General features: G+C 39.1%; 2 pseudogenes; one reads left to right on the top strand and one right to left on the bottom strand.

Annotated features, from left to right (window-relative positions):
* Positions 1 to 10,977: 10,977 nt before the first annotated feature.
* On the bottom strand, positions 10,978 to 13,905 carry LOC102026229 (annotated as a pseudogene).
* Positions 13,906 to 14,116: 211 nt separating this feature from the next.
* LOC102025920 lies at positions 14,117 to 15,615 on the top strand (annotated as a pseudogene).
* Positions 15,616 to 16,381: the final 766 nt, after the last annotated feature.

The following is a 16,381-nucleotide window of genomic DNA, read 5'->3' as shown; positions in this document are numbered from 1 at the left end:
TGGAACTAGGTTAGTTTGGTGAAACAAGTAATTATAAAGCAAGGGCACCTCTAGTGTTTTGTCTTTTCTGTATCTACCCATTTGTTCATCTACTGAGTCAGCATGAGGTCTGTAGGGAGCTGCTGAAGCTAGAAACTGATCACACATTTTGGGGGTGAGGCAAGGCTGAAGGAGAATAAAGAGCACCTGAGGCTAGCCACCTGAATAAGCTGTTTCAGTCCAGAGAGCAACAAGCCCTGAGACAATCCAAGCAATGGGTTGCTAGGCAGAGGGCTGTCACATGACACCAACCTGCCAAGTGTATAAATAAATGTGCTATGGTGGCTGAGCAGTTCTTTTCCTCCCATCCAGAGAGAGGGCTCCACCCGACCTCAGCTTTCTCTCTCTTATCTTTATTTCCCCCGTCCTCTCGCTGTCCTTCCTCCTGGGAACTTTGAGAGCTACATGGGCCACAGCAAGTTCCTCACTAGATGTCAATCAGATGTGGTTGCCAAACTTGGACTTCCCAGCCTTCAGCACTTTTTTTTTAGTGAAGGGACACATTCATACCAGTGAGTGCATAGAGCTAAGCTATATCCCCAGGCATTGTTTAATGATTTTTGTTTTGTTTTGTTTTTTCTGCAAAACCCAGATTGAACCCAGGGCCTTTACACTGAAATACATCCCCAGCTATTTGTTTATTTTTGTGTAAGGGTCTTGTTAAGTTCTAAATTACCCAGGCCAGATTCAAACTTTGATCCTCCTGCCTCAGCCTCCCTGTGGTTCTGGAATTATAGGCATTTACTACCATGCCAGGCTTAAAGTTTATTTTGAGACAGTAGCTCACTAAGTGGCCCAGGTTGGGCTCAAATTTGCAAGCCTCCTGTTTTAGCCTCCTGGGAAGCTAGGTTTAAAGGCATATGCCTGGTCAATATGTTCAAAATGAGGAAGGATATTTTGAAGGGGATTAATGGCAATGTGTCTTTTAATGTAACAGTTTTTTAAAATTTAAACATTCATCACATATTTGGTCACACCCTGTATATATTACGCTATTACTTATTTTTGTGAAAAAGTCTTAAATATTGTTTAAAAGAAATTCTATTAGATATGCTTAAGATAATATAATTGCTGAGCATAGGCCACCAAGCCCATCTTCCAGAACTGTGAGCTGAATATACTTCCTTATAAATTTTTTTTAAATGCAGTGTGTCCTCATCCACCTAGTTCACTAGATCTGGCACTGTGTGACTTCTGGCTCACTAAGTTAAAATGACCATGAAAGGTAAAGGGTTTGAATTGATTCAGGACACTGAGGCATCCAGTGCAGCACAAGTAAAGACACTCATAAAATAGGACTTCCAGAATTGTTTCAAAAAGTGGCAAAAACAATAAGGTAATACGCCTTTACCCCAGCACTTGGGAAGCTAAGGCAGGAGGATTGCTGCTAGTTCAAGGCCAGTCTGGGCTACATAGTGAGTTCAAGCACAGCCTGAACTCCATAGCAAAACCCTGTCTCAAACCACTCCCAGTTCCAGCCCTGCCCAGACACCCTCAGTGGCCACTAGGACCCCTGAAGAATCACTGAGACAACAAAGTGCAGTGACAGCAGCACATACAGCAAGCAAAGCAAGTCACAGCAGCTGAAAAAGATTTTCCAAGAATACGGGGCCGCTGGTGTGTTGTTGCACACTGGAAGCTCATTACTCTCCCTGGACCTATTTTACATGGTTGTTTCAAATGGCACAGACACGTCTGCGATCTTGCTTAAATTTGGATTTAAAGAGTCACCAGTGCAGTTAAAAATGACAGCAGGCACAAGTACCTTTATGGTGGCCTATGCAATCCACAAGCTATTTGCACCAGTGAGAATCAGTATTACCTTAGTCTCCATGCACTTCTTGTCAGATATTTTTGGAAAGTGCAATTTTATAAATCTCCAACTGTAAAGCCTTGATGAACACTTCAATTGCAGTCACTGAAAACCTACTTTTAGATTGTACAATTTGGATTGACTTCAGGATTGTAAATTTTTCTGAGCAGAAGAAGGGAGTCAATTGCTGTTTTCGTGGATAAATTTTTCCTTTGCTACCAAAAGTCAGGTTTGTGAATAATTATAATTTGGGGCTTTATAAATTTTTCTAATGCTATTCATCATAGGCCCATCCACGTAATCTAAAATGTCAGCATCACAAATGAGGTAACATCTCAAAATCAAACAGCCAACTAAATGTTCCTTCTAAAAGATCCTTAGTGAGGGTCTGCAAAAGCCCCTGTGCTATAATTCTTTAAAAACAATGATTAATTGAGCTGGCTTTTACAATTTCCTTTCCATGGCTGGGCATGGTGGCACATGCCTGTAATCTAAGCACACAGGAGGCTGAGGCAAGAGGATCCATGGAAGTTCGAGGCCAGGCTGGAGTACATAGTGAGTTCAAAGGTACCCTGAACTATATAGCAAGACCCTGTCTAAGAAAACCAAAAAAAAAAAAAAAAGTCCCCTTCCACTAATTTGTTGTAAGCAGCCTGGAGTTCAATGTGCAATATTCTGCAAAACAGTTACCAGTGCTACAATTACTGAAGCAAAATTTGACATTCATTACACTTGTTCAGGGAAAAGAAAAACAAGTATTTCTGATGTGTCTCATTGATCACTAAACACCTTCAAATCTGGACATCTTTGAGATGGTTTTTCTGAAATTTGTTCAAGTAGGTCAGGGTCACTTGTCTCTGTTTACGTGTAATATGAAAACCTTGCCCAGTAGTAATAGTATTTGGCTTCTGATACCCGCCTTCAGACTTTGGATACCATAATAGGAAAAGCTAAGATAATCTTAGCCCTTCTTACACAATGTTTCTTTAGCTCTTATTTTAAACTTGAGACATTCCAGAATTGTCACAATGTTTACATTGTGCCACTACTTTTGCATTTTTTTAAACTGAACTAAAATTTTATTCAAGAAAGATTTGTACTACTTCCCAGAAAGAAAAATTAGTAGCATTTGTCATAAGTGAAAGACAACCATGAAATACTATTTATACAAGCTGGGAAGAATAGGAGACTGGCAGATTTAAGTAGTCTACTAAGCCAGTTCACCCAACAATGGATAAGTGTGTTAAGGAGATTAAAATTCAAGCACAGAGACCCAAATTTAAAACTTCCTCTTCTCAGTAGTGGGTTAAGACTTTTCTCTGAGCCTTTCCACTCTGGAAACTCAGTTTTATTAAGTCTGTCCTGCTGAATAGTTGAAGGGGCTGTATTTATCTTTCCATCTTTAAGAATTATTTCTGTGGCAATTAGAAAACTAAAGAAACCATTAACTATTGGTTTTATTGAGCTCTGGCTGTAGGTAGTCCCCTAGTTAAATTATAATTACCTATGCCGATGGGTTATCTCAACTAACATTGAAGGATCTTAGTGGGACAAATTCTCCACTTGTAAGATTACTTAAAAATGAAACCTTTTTTTTTGTAGTGTAAAGCTGTTGGCACTTTGCCAAAAGCTTTTACAGATTTAAAGCCAGAACTGCCTTTCTGGAATCTAATTCCCAGGACATCTCCATAGTAGCTCCGTGTGCCTGATGACACCGTTATACTTGTATATGTGGACTGGACAGAACCTTCCTATCTTACCTTGTATTTAAATGGTGATTTGTTCACTTTGGGCTCCTATCCCCCATCTACAGCAGTGCAACATGCCCTTGAAAAAAAAAAAAAAAAAAAAAAAAAAAAAGCTAATTAAAAGTTTGTCCTGGTTACTTTTGTTGCTGAGACAAAATACCTGACACCTAAAATTAAAGAAGGAAAGGTTTATTCAGCTGGCAGTTTGTGGAGGTTTCAGTCCATATTCAGCTGGCTCCAAGACAAGGTGGTGTTGCACAGGGGCAACAGTCCAAAGAGGCAGAAGACAGCAAAAGCAACAAGAGCAAAGGAGGGAGAACAAGCTTCTTTTCCTCCCTTATACTGTAAGAAAGGTACCATCCCCTGGGGCAGGTGTAGCATTCAAATCATGTCCGGGCCCACCTCCTGCACAAGACTTTAACAAAGAGAACTCTGGCTCCTTGCTGAGTTAAACTTCTAAACTTCTAAACTTCTCAAGTTAACACAATGTATCCACCATTACAAAGCCCTCATGCTGGAGGGTTTAAATCTCAATCTGTGTATGTTAGTAGTAACGGGAGTGGACTGAAGGGGTGAGCAATAAAACAAATCACACCCAATAGCCACATCACTATATTCTAAGCTCAACCCCACTCCACTCTTATGCCCAGTGGCTAAAACAGAAAAAAATAACTTCAGAGGATAAGGTCAACGGATCAGGGAACTGAAGTATTATGTGAATTCACCAGCAAGACATACAGACTGCTTAAATTTACACTGTTTTTAATGGAACTAGAAGGATGATAGATTTTTAAAATGTAAATCATTTACTTGTAATTTTTTAATCTGACAAGGTGAGCAGTTTAAGTGAAACAAATAAATATCTTGATAAAGGTAAAGAAAAGAAGTTTTTCATTTGATGATCACCAGCCACAATCCTGTCTTCTAGATTTGATACTCTATTTTTACATTGTGTGAATCTGCTATGTGTACTTTCAATAGAATTTTTAACTTCCTGGATATCTGTTTGAATCTGTTTAATAGAATACAGTTCTTTCCTATGTTGGGTATTTATGGTTTTCATGTCTGTATCTACTCTAGATTCACTAATCATTTCCTTCATTATGGTCATCATCTCTTTAATTATATGTGTGATTATTTCTGTTTTGGTTTTGTCAAGAGTCTTATTGATCGTGTTTTGTTACTTCTGCTGCTACCATTTCAGGAAGTTCAGCTGAGTGGCTTTTGATTTTTTTCCACCTCAGTACTCCCTGGTTTTGCTTTGGGCAAATTAGGGGTGTCAACTTGCATCTTGCTTCCATGTTTTCTAATTTATAATTTGTTTATTTATTTACTATATTGAAGCTTATAAATTGCTTATGGTAAGTAGCTTTGTTACTGGTATCAAGACATCTTTCAGAAATGACTGCTTTTCAGAGGTATCTTCTAGTTGTAATTGGCTTGGAGTTTTTACTGTGTCCCAGAATCTTGCCTCTGTATCATATTAGGGATGAGAGATTGCTGCCTGTTTGGTCTAGCATGTAATTCTTTGGTACTGGACTATGGTATTATTTATGATCCCCAGAAAATCTAGGCATTGACATACAAGGAAGAACAACTGATCACAACAACTATGCCACCTTGGCTAAAGCAGCACAATCACTAATAACAGTAGCATCAAGCACAGTCTGGAAAATGACAAAGTGTGATAACTTAATTTGCCACTTTTAACCATAGAGACAAGATTTACAGTTATATAACAAAATCCAAAGCAAATCAGAAATTATATAAAGTAAATATCCTCTCAGTAGAGTGATTTTACCCTCAGGGGAGAAAATTTAAAAGAAAGAAAAGGAAAACAGAAAAATACAAGAAGAAAATGAGGTTAGAAGCAAGGCTGAAGGACAAAGGAAGACAACCCAAGACTCAGGAAACTGATGAGGAAGATAAGAGGGAAAGAAAGAAAGAAAGAAAGAAAGAAAGAAAGAAAGAAAGAAAGAAAGAAAGAAAGAAAGAAAGAAAAACAAAACCAAGAACAAAGCAAAACAGAAAACTAAAACAATGTTCATACAAAAAAAAAAACAAGAAGAAACAAAAAAAATGACCAAAAATAAGCCAAAAGGAAAGAAAAAATGTGATTTCAATCCTGTGTTTATATTCTGGGTTCTATAGTTTTGTGGCAGTGTCCAGTTGGAGGTGTGATTCTGCTCTCATGACCAAGAAGGCAGTCAGAGCCCAAATCCCTGCTGGATAATCACCAGCAAGCCAGCAGTAGGATTGCGGTGAGGTGACGCTTCTGGGATTTTCAAATCCACAGAAATTCAGGCTAAAACTGGCCTCTGGTCATGGAGGTGGATCCTGAGTCATTTAGCTTTTAATATTCTGGGTGTCTGTTGCTGACCTGACCTGATCATGGATATGGCCTATGGTTGTCCCTCACCCAGGCAAATTTGGTGGTTTAAAATTAGGAACTCTGAGACAAAGCCAACTGAGAGCTCCTCTGAGTCCCGGGTTCAGTTGACCGCTTCCTAGAATAACATTTGTCCTCGGACTCTCTCCAAGGATAAAGCAGACTTTTGGGTTGAAGTACTCCCTAGGTGTTCTAGAATACAGCAGCCACTGCTCCATTCCACTGGAGTGTTTTTCCCTGAAGTCCTCTGGAGTCCTACTTTTACTGTGTCTCTGTAGACTCAGTTTTCCTTTCTCACAAGCCAGGAGCTAGGGAGAAAGTGTACATTGCCCTTTCCTCTTTCTGGGTTGTGTTCTCTGTCTTCAGTTTTCATGTAGGCTCAATTTTTCCCTTCAGATCCTGGGTCCCAGGGATCTACCTCCCTCCTTCTTTTCTTTCCCACGTTGTTAATTTCCACTGTCTGGATTGTGAATCTTGGAGAGGCTGATTTGTTGCTGCTTACCACTCAGGCATCTTCCCAGAAGTCCCTTAATGCTTTCTTGATTGTCACCCACTTGAAGTCTCTTGATACTGTGATATGGTCAAACTTTAATGTTTGGTAACACAGTCATGATTTTGGAGTCGAACAACATAAGGTACAGAAAGACAAGTTAGAAGACGTTTGCAGGGGCCTTGGAGATAGTTATTATCTGACTGTCCTGGGGGCAGAGGAGAGAGAGGGGAAAGAAGCCTAGGGTAACTCAAAACAGTGGATTAAGAAATTAATTCATTAAAATCAGAAGGTCTGGGGTCAGAGGACTAGTAAATTTGTTTTTCCACATTGACTTACAAATACTCATTTGGGAGACCCTTACTTTGAAATTCTTAGAAAATAAATCTGGTCAAAGATTCATGTGTCATAAGTTGCAAATAGGATTGTTGTGATGTGTGGTTTAGAGCCTGCTAACTCAAAAAGTTTGGAAAATAGAATCTCAGACACTAAATCAAAGTATTCACTACCTCACAGTATGCTGAATCATCAAACTACAAGATAATCAAACCAGGCATGGACCAGCTGGGCAGCATCTGGGGTAGAAGAGGAAGTTTAGAGCAAGTGGGGAAGAACTGACCTTGAACAGAAGAGTTCTTTTATCTGAGAGGGCTCACATTACAAGACAAGGATGCATGCTTATTTGCATGAAAGTGTGTGGGGATTGACATATTTTCAGTGGTTTTTGTTTCCTTTGTTTCAAACCCAATAATAACTCGGAAATGATCCACTAGGAAAAATATAACATGGTCTATGTGAAGTAAGAGGCAAGTTCATCTTTTGAGACAATGCGGAGGAAGTGGGGTTCTGTGACCCAGTCAGTAAAACTGTAGTGGAAAGTGGGGGAAAAACAGATGATAATTTTAAGAAATTAAAGAACTGTACCTAATATCTGGCACCAATTCGCCTAGATCTGAGAACTTCTCAGGCTGTAGCTCAGAGTTAGGGATGGAGAAAAATGATTTGATTATTGTGAGGGTGTGCAGAGCAGATAGAGTAGGACAAGGGGATGAACCACGCTGAGGGAAGCTGGAAATGACATCATACTGCAAAGAACACATAGACTTAATCACAGCTCTCGTGGGGGTATGGGGAGCTGAAGGCAACTGAGGGGAGAAGAGGGGTGACAGAGGGCCTAAGGTAGGTGAGCACCAATACTGGGTACTGGGTGCTCAGCAGTCCCAGGAAACACTTAAATTTTAGAAGTTGATCATTTGTCAGTGACAGCATTGTCTAGAGCAGGTACAGTAAAGAATCAGTGCACATTTGGTTCACTGGAAAACTGGTGAAATGTGAAGTAGGCTTATAATTCTTTCACTATAAGAATAAGTTTCGTTAAAACCTTATGAGCTATAGACCAGAAAACTATTGCCTCCCAGATTTGGTAAGTAACGTTTGATTAAAACATGTCATGCCCATTCATATAAATAAATTTGTTGGTTGCTTTCATGGGATAAAGGCAAGGTAAAGCAGTTGTGAGTGAGACCAGGGGGCCTCAAGGGTGAACATACTTACCATAAAAAATGTGCACTGATTCCTGTTTCAGAGTCATGAAGATTTCTTCTCATATGAGATAGAATTTTTTTGCTATTGCTCAAAATCCAACCCACAGACTCATCCAAGCTGGGAAGAGAGGATCTGAGTCTGGTGTCACTGGTGCAGGGGCCAGCAGAAGGCTGGGGAGCTATGTCTTCTAATCCCAACAAAGACTCTTCATACCCGACGCTCTCTGCTCTGCTCCCAGGCATTCAGAATAAACAAGGCAAGACAGACACGCTGGCCAGCTACTGTTCCAAATGCGCGATCTGGTAACTTACAGAGCTTCGGGCCAGTCTAAACCTGCTGACAGCCTACATGAGTGAGGTATTTGGCAAATAGCTTAGATCTTTCAGCACTTTCATTCACTGGTACAGAGATGGAGTTGGCAGGTATGAAGTAATTCTGTCACTAACAGACCTGCTCAAGAACTTACATGCAAACACAGAAAGGCAGAGCTCTGACTCTGGGGCAGAGCTCTGACTGTAGGCTGCCCTAAACTACTTAGATAAAGGCAGAGATCTCTGCACTGAAAAATACAAAAACAAGATTTCCACATCCCTTTTAGTGACAAACTATAGTGTTACCAGTGGCGCATGAGAAACCACCCAGAAACACAGGCTTTATGTGAGCGAAAGGCTGGGTTTAATTCTGCCTGGGTGCAGACAAGCTGAGATCATGAATGATATCAGCAGGTGGCTGGAGATGTTAAACTCATAGAGGGTTTGAGGATGGGGTTAGAATCCCAAGGAATCTGGGTAGAATGTTTGGGGTCAAAGTTCCAAGGATGCTCAGTGCAGATGTGTAGATAATACTGGACTTTTGGGCACTCGGGAGATTGTACGTCCTGTATTAAATTTTCTTTATGGACATCTTTTCTGTTTGCTGAGGGCAGGATGATCCTTTAGTAGTTTCCTGTTGTTTGTGGAGTGGGCAAATGGCCTCCAATAGCATATTGAACCTTGGTAGATTTTTATGGTTCCTTTTTTGGAAGGAGTCTTTGTTATGTGTGTATAGGGGTTATATGTGTGCAGTGTGTGCTTTTGTTTCTGTGGTGTCTGATCTTGCTTTGTCATGTTCTATCACGCTAAGGGTTGTCTCAGAGTTTTGTGTGCCTAGTTCATTAGTAGGATTCAATTTCCCTATATCATCTCTCACCTTTCATTTGTATTCCTTTCCCTTCTCCCTTTGTGTTTCATAACTTCTCAAATCTTTTCTCCCTTTTATTGCATAGAGGTATCATTTAAATCTTTTTGAGGGGTCTGGGAGGGGGATTTCAAGCAGGGGCATTCTATCACTGAGGCACATTCCCACCCCTTTTTATTTTTTGAGATAAGGTCCTGCAAAGTTGCCCAGGTGAGTCTCAAAGTTGCAGTCCTCTTGTCTCAGCCTCCCAGAATGCTGGTATTACTGGAATATGCCACCACTTTTGGATATTAAAGAACTTTATTTAAAAAGGATTTAAATTATGTTAATATGTGGCTGGCTTTTTAGGTGGTGGTGATATTATTGGTAGTTTTTCTCTCCTTGCAAACCAGTGGAAGAGATTAAACTTAGTACTTTAAATACGTTAAATAGGTTCTTTTACAATGATACACACCCACAGCCACAGGCCTGTCATGGAGAGAAAGCCATTTACTACAAAGATCGCCACACAACTGTGATAGAGATATCTCTCTGCAAACTTCAACACAAAAATTCAAAAATCATGACAAAACAAGGCAACAAGAGGCCTCCAAAAATTCGTAACTCCATAAAAATGTATTTGATAGGTATTAAAATGGATAAAATTCCAAACAAGTTTTTAAAACTGCTATTTAAAATGATGAGTTCAAAGAAGACACAAATAATCTTGGATGAATTATCTATTAAATTGATCAATGAGTTCAAAGAAGACAAATAACCACCTGAGTGAATTAAAGAAGACAATACAAAATATAAAAGGTCACTTCACTACTGAAACACTCTTTGCTCCTACCTGCCCTCAGCACAGCTGTTTTCCTATCTCAGCAAGGGCGGTGCCACAGCTGGGCTGAGCAAGCTGTGTTTCCCCACTGTGGAACTTGGGCACTTATAAAAACAACCCCATGTGCCTCAGTTCTATCACTTTAGAAACAGAGGTAAAAAAATACACTTTTTTATAGGATTGTTATGGTTATCAAATGAGATAGATAAACCATGTCATCAGATTAATTCAAAATCATTGGGCCTAGGAAGCACAAAAATACAGTTAACATCATTCAATTATCAAATTAGCCGTACACATGCTATACTCATAGGGTGAATACAGCCATATATATAAAAATTAAACTCCATTTTTTTTTACACTGCCAAGTTGCTAGGATTACTCCAATGTGCTTTTATTATTAATAAAACACTTTATTATAAAAATTTCCAGAATAAAAAACTGATTTTGTATTAAGACTCATTAAAATTTTTTAAACCATATATATGATATAAACATTATAATATATAACTTTCCGGTTTCCAATCTAGAAAATATGCTGCAAGTTAACAAGGAAATAAACTTAAATTGCTTCACTAAAAAAAAACAGTGAACATAGAAATACTCAGCTCAAAACAAAAATCCAATCAAGAAGTAGATTCTACAAAGCTTATTAATCCTCCAATTTAAAATAAGTTACTTCCCTAGGGAAAATAATCCCCCTATTATAGCAATTTGAATAACAGCAGAGCCACTATCATAAAGGGAAATTGCAACACATGTAAGAAAAAATGTAGTAATACTTTGTAAATGAGGAAAAGTAATTTCCGTGTTGGAGAGCAAACATACTAAATACTTCATGTTCACCTGGTCTTTGTTAGAAATTAATATACCTACCTGTTCATATAAGAAAAGAGATGTGAATGTGAATATCTTCAGCTATTTTTTCAATTTAATCTCAGGGAAACAAATAGAATTTCAAAATGCAAGGACAGACTGACTCCAAATCATTTATTCCTCTATCCTTTCTTTCCCCTGTTCCTTTTTCTCTTTTCTATGTTTCTGGTCCTCTTTCTTAAGGGCTACATCTTGACTGTTTTCTTTTTAATTCTTAAACTTTCTTGTTCTGCTGTGTACACTTTCTGTTTTCACCTCTGTTTTCTTGGCTCTTGCGTTCTTCTAAATCTACTTTTTCAAAACTTTTCTGCTATGCTTGGACTGCTTCTTCTTGGGTTTTTCTCCACTTTCCTCTGGGTGCCTTTTTCTCTTCTGATATATCTGTTTAGGACTGGCTTGATGAGCACTTGTACAGCTTCCTGAGGAGAGGTGGTTGTGACATCCAGATTCTACACTCTATAAACCAGAATTAAATTTTTGCTGACTAAAGTTCAGGAGCACTGGTTTTTCTCAGTAACAGTCCCTGGTGAACTGATAGTAGCTCACAGATTCTAGTCTCAGCCTGATGTCATGAGCTGGTAACTCTGAGTTTTCTGTTTGTGAAATATTGCATGACCTTGGGAAAGTCTAGATGTTTCCGGATGGAAGTCTTTGATCAAACAGTCTATATCTGGGTCTAGAAATTATTTTTTCTCAATACCTACAGCTTTCCAAATAGTCCTCTCATTTTCTGAAAGAAGTCTTTGGCTCTAAGCCTCTGGCTTTCTGCACTTTAATACAATCTTCAAGTTCATCATGAAGGAAGTTATAGGACTTCTTTGCTTCATTAGATTGACAAAAAGGGATTCTCCTTGTCTAGCTGAGAACTTAGTGGAGAAATTTGATTGTATTTATCAAGCATTTGCTTCATTTTTCAGCATGAATTTTCCCCAAATAATGAGTCTATGCCACAGTCTGGGCAGTTAAAAACTATTAATGCAGAGATTACAAAATCTATTGTTATCTAGTACTCCTGTTCACCTCAGAATGTGAAATCTTGCCTCATCCAGGACAGCTCTTGAAGTTCCATGTGGGAAGGATAGTGGGAGAATGGAGAAATAAAGGTAAGAGTCAGAATACAGAAAGCTGAGATCCGTGGAGCCCTCTCTCTAGATGGGAGGAAAGGAACTGTTCAACCACCACAGCGCAGTGCGTTTATTTATACATTCGGCAGGTTGATGTCACGTGACACGTCTCTGCCTAACAACCTGCCTAAATGGTAGCCTGGGGCGCCAGGAATTTTTGGAGCTGGAGCAGCTTGTTCACGTGGCTTGCCTTGGGTGCTTTCTGCTCTCTAGACTGGTCTTGCTCCAGCCTGCATGCGCAGCTTCAGCCGCTTCCCACAAAATCTTTTATTATTCAAACTGTGGCACTACTCTACAAATTGCTTTCATAAAATATATCTATACAAAATTCAGTCTTGCAGCCTCTCACAACTCCCAATACCACAGTGGCTCACTGAAACCCCGGAAGCTGCCAGTTCTCAGTGGTCATGATGGGTAGTTGGATGGTGTCTGCCAAGAGGGTCATCGAGGTAGTCAAGCTACATAGGCTGTGTTATGGTGTGTATTTGGATGTCCCTCCAAAGCCTCATGCAGCAATGGGGGTGGGCTTTATGGAGGCAGCTGAATCTAGAGTTTGTTTGGTTCATTGTCTAATACAATGACATATACAGGCGGTGTAAGTGCTATACCCACCCTAGGGCGGGTATTGTATATGCATAAAATATAAGGGGGGGAAAGAGGCTTGCTCCTCCTCCTCCCTATTGCTTTTGGTATCTTCTGCTGCCATGAAAAGTTGCCCCTCTACCACGCCACCCTGCATTGCAGCCAGACCATTATGAGCTGAAACCTCCATAAACTGTGAGCTAAATAAACCTTTCCCCCTTTATCTTGGGTGTCAGGTATTTTGTCTCAGCAATGAGAAAAGTAATTAAGACAGGCTGTTAATAAGATTCCTTGAGAGAAGAGACAATCTTAAATCTAGTGCATAGAGATACTACAATAATGATTGTGGCTGATGTTTGTCAGTAGACAAAAGAGTTATCTTTATAATAAAGGATTTCAAAAATGATACACAAGTTAAATATTAAACAACCTTGATAAATATCCTGAAACATAAAGAAATACAGAAAGTTTAGATAGATACTTGTGTCTTCCAATTGATGTATCTTGGTCAGCTTCTCCACAAGCTTACCTAATTATTATATCCTTTATGCGTATTAAAGTATACATTTAAAAATGTTAACCTATTAATTTACCCTTGATTTTGAAGTATTACCAGAGATGAACTGTGAAAAGCATATAATGTCTAGTGAACTGTAGACTTCCTATGATTTCACTTTTCTTTCTGATTCTGTTTAGAAACGGAGAGAATTTATCAGATATATTGTTGCTTTAGGAAAGTGATTGTCCTAAAATAAGTGAGGACTAGTAAAATAATATCTAATAATTCTTAATTCTGAAACATTTTTTCATTCATATGGTTACTGGGGTATAACTAGCTTAATAAGCATATCCTACTGTGAATGATAAACATATAACAGATAAAATAGTGACTTTGGGATTAAGACTAGGGAGACAACACAAAAGATGTTTTTGAAACTTTTATTCAGAAAAAAGTCAGTATAAAATGGAAAATAAGGGGGCTGGGGATTTAGCTCAGCGGCAAAGCGCCTGCCTGGCAAGCGCAAGGTCCTGAGTTCGGTTCCCGGTACCGGAGAAAAACCAAAAAAAAAAAAAAAAAAAAAAAAAAACCAAAAAAAAAAAAAAAAAAAAAAAAAAATGGAAAATAAGAGATAAAAATGAATATACACTGGAATAAATGTTTTGCCAGAAACTGCAACTTAGTATGTTTGGGGGATGTTAAGAAAGTCTTGTGTTTTGATGTATCTTATTATTCTGGATGTGATCATGTATGTAAATCCTGATGACCATTAACTTTCTCAAACTTACTGTCTGAAAGCCTCATAAAGTCAACCTAACTATTTATCTTACAAAGGCAAGCTCTGAATCTTTAATAATATCTTCCTGTTTCAAGGGTATGTATTTTGTGAAAGTAAAGCCTCACACAGCTAAATGAAGTCTCTTTCATTGAAAAAAGTTCATTCTTTGTTCACTCAGGGGCAGGCATCTACAGCTACTGTCCCTGTCCCAACTAAAATAGCCACAAAGGGTGGGCTATGGTGCAGTAGAGGTGGTAGAGAAGCCCAAACAACTGCTGCCACCTCCGAGCAGGCAGGGTGGGAGGATGTGGTGGAGACAGCTTCCTAAGGGGCTGGTGGCAAAACGCACTGCTCTAGTCCAATGTGCACCAGTCTACAATCCCACCAACGGTGGAGAAGGATTCTTTTTTCCCCACAGCCCCTCCAGCATTTTTTATAGGTTGATTTCTTGATGATAGCCATTCTTTCTGGGGTGAGATGGAATTTCAGCGTTGTTTTAATTTGCATTTGTCAGTACCACCATTCATAAAAGAAATATATTGTCAGGTTTGTGTCAAGCTTACTGAGGACAGCATCAAAGAACTTTTTTCCTCTTTGAAATCATGACTTTACTTCCACTGAAGATTTGTCTAGTCCCTATGTAATCATACATGCTGTATACTTTTTTTACTAGATCTTTTGACATACTAAATCATAATTATTTCAATGTCCTTGCCTGAGATTTTCAGCAACTAGGTCATCTCAGTGTCTGGTTCTATTGAACCAGGAAGTGGGTTCAATATGTGTTTATGAATCCTAAAGATGATGGTGGACAATGGGATATGTTTGTCAATATTGTTGAAAAATATGCTATTGTCCCTAAGAAATGCTCCCCTGATTCCCATGCAATTCAATAGAGGCAAGCAAAAGGATGAATGATATACTAAATCACAAAATTAGAGCTCAGTTCTGTGTATAACAGAACCTGGTACACAGTAAAGCAATATAAGAGAAATTCAGCTACCTAGCATGTCATGATGGAGGAGATATCCCTAGTGGTATGCATCTGTAATCCACAAGAGACTTTACATTCACGGGGGATATTGAGACAAAGATAAAAATTATCGTAAGATTGGCCCCATAATACTGTTGGAGTTTTACAGGGAACATATCAAGCCACTCTTGAATATGGAAGATAAGATTGTTTTGTGAATGACCCTGGCATAATTAGAACAAACTGTACTGTACATGGAAGACCACTTAAGCAATATAGTTGAAAGGAAAAAATCTCTATGTACAACCAGCCCATTGACTTCTTGAAAAAGATGATTTCTGCCTCCATCAAGGTACAGAGACTGTGATTTTGCTGTGACATTGGAAAACACCAGTTGCAAGCTGGACCTCAATGATGTAAGTGTTTACAACTATGAATTAGTGTTTGGTATTTCATTGGAGAACATGAATACCATTGAGAGGCTGGCTTTTGGTGAGTCCCATATGGTCCATGCCATAAACTCCACTGCTGTCTCAGAGAAGGATGATCAGGGTGGTGCATTCCTGGAAAGGAGAGTGGAGAATTTATGGAGTGAAGAACATGTCCACTAAGTTTCCTGTGCATTACAGATGAGTGGCCCTCTGAGTGTAACTATGGAGTGGCAGTGGACAGGATGCATGTCTCTGAAGAAGTGCTATGTGTGTGAGACCAGGAGCTCATTGTCCTGATAGCACAGAACTGCGTGAGGGCTTTAGCAAGGTGATATTGCCTCCAACTCTTTATTCTTCCTATGGAAACTGATGTATCTTCAAAAGACAGATCCAGGAACTGAAGCCATGGTTATAGAGGGGACTCTGCGCTCCCATATAACACAGTCAGACTCTTTGATTTCCAGACTTCTCTTCAGGAAACTCTTCAAGGAAGTGTGCTTTGCCCTGCAACAAAATATTGATAAAGATGGGAGAAAGGAAAAATCCGGTCATGTTATCTATTCTCATTTCCAATGGCTCAGGCTCTCTTTGATTTTAATTAGATAGAACTGTCCAAATTCTGTCAAGAAGGTTTTCAGTGTCTGTTTTAATAAGACAGAAGGATGAACAGCTGAGGTGTGTGGAGAGGAAATGAATCTAATGTTCTTCACTCCTAGAATGAAATATGAGAGGGTTACCTAAGATTTGAGCTCTTCAAAACTTTATGCTGCCTGATGGATTATGGTTCTACCTAGACAGTAGTCCCCAAAGTCAAAAATTTCAAGGTAATTTCATGTACCTCTAACGACCCAAGAACTGGAAGTCAATCAATCTGATACAGTTCCTCCCTACTGTTCTATAGGGAGCTATAGGGAACACAACTCTGAATGAGTCAGGTATAAGTAGAAAAAGTTGGGTGAGAGAACAACCAAAACCTTATCATGATCTCAGTTATGATCACTAGAGGGAGCTCTATCCAAATGATTTAATTTGTGCCTCTGAGTTGGGCTTAATAGCCTGGAAAAGATGATATCCATTCTGACAATCAGATGGTGCCGA

Source organism: Chinchilla lanigera, unplaced genomic scaffold (assembly GCF_000276665.1).
Source record: "Chinchilla lanigera isolate Chin_1 unplaced genomic scaffold, ChiLan1.0 scaffold00021, whole genome shotgun sequence".
In the NCBI taxonomy this organism is placed as follows: Eukaryota; Metazoa; Chordata; class Mammalia; order Rodentia; family Chinchillidae; genus Chinchilla; species Chinchilla lanigera.
Note: the sequence above shows the minus strand (reverse complement) of the source record. Positions and strands in the feature narration are given on the sequence as shown.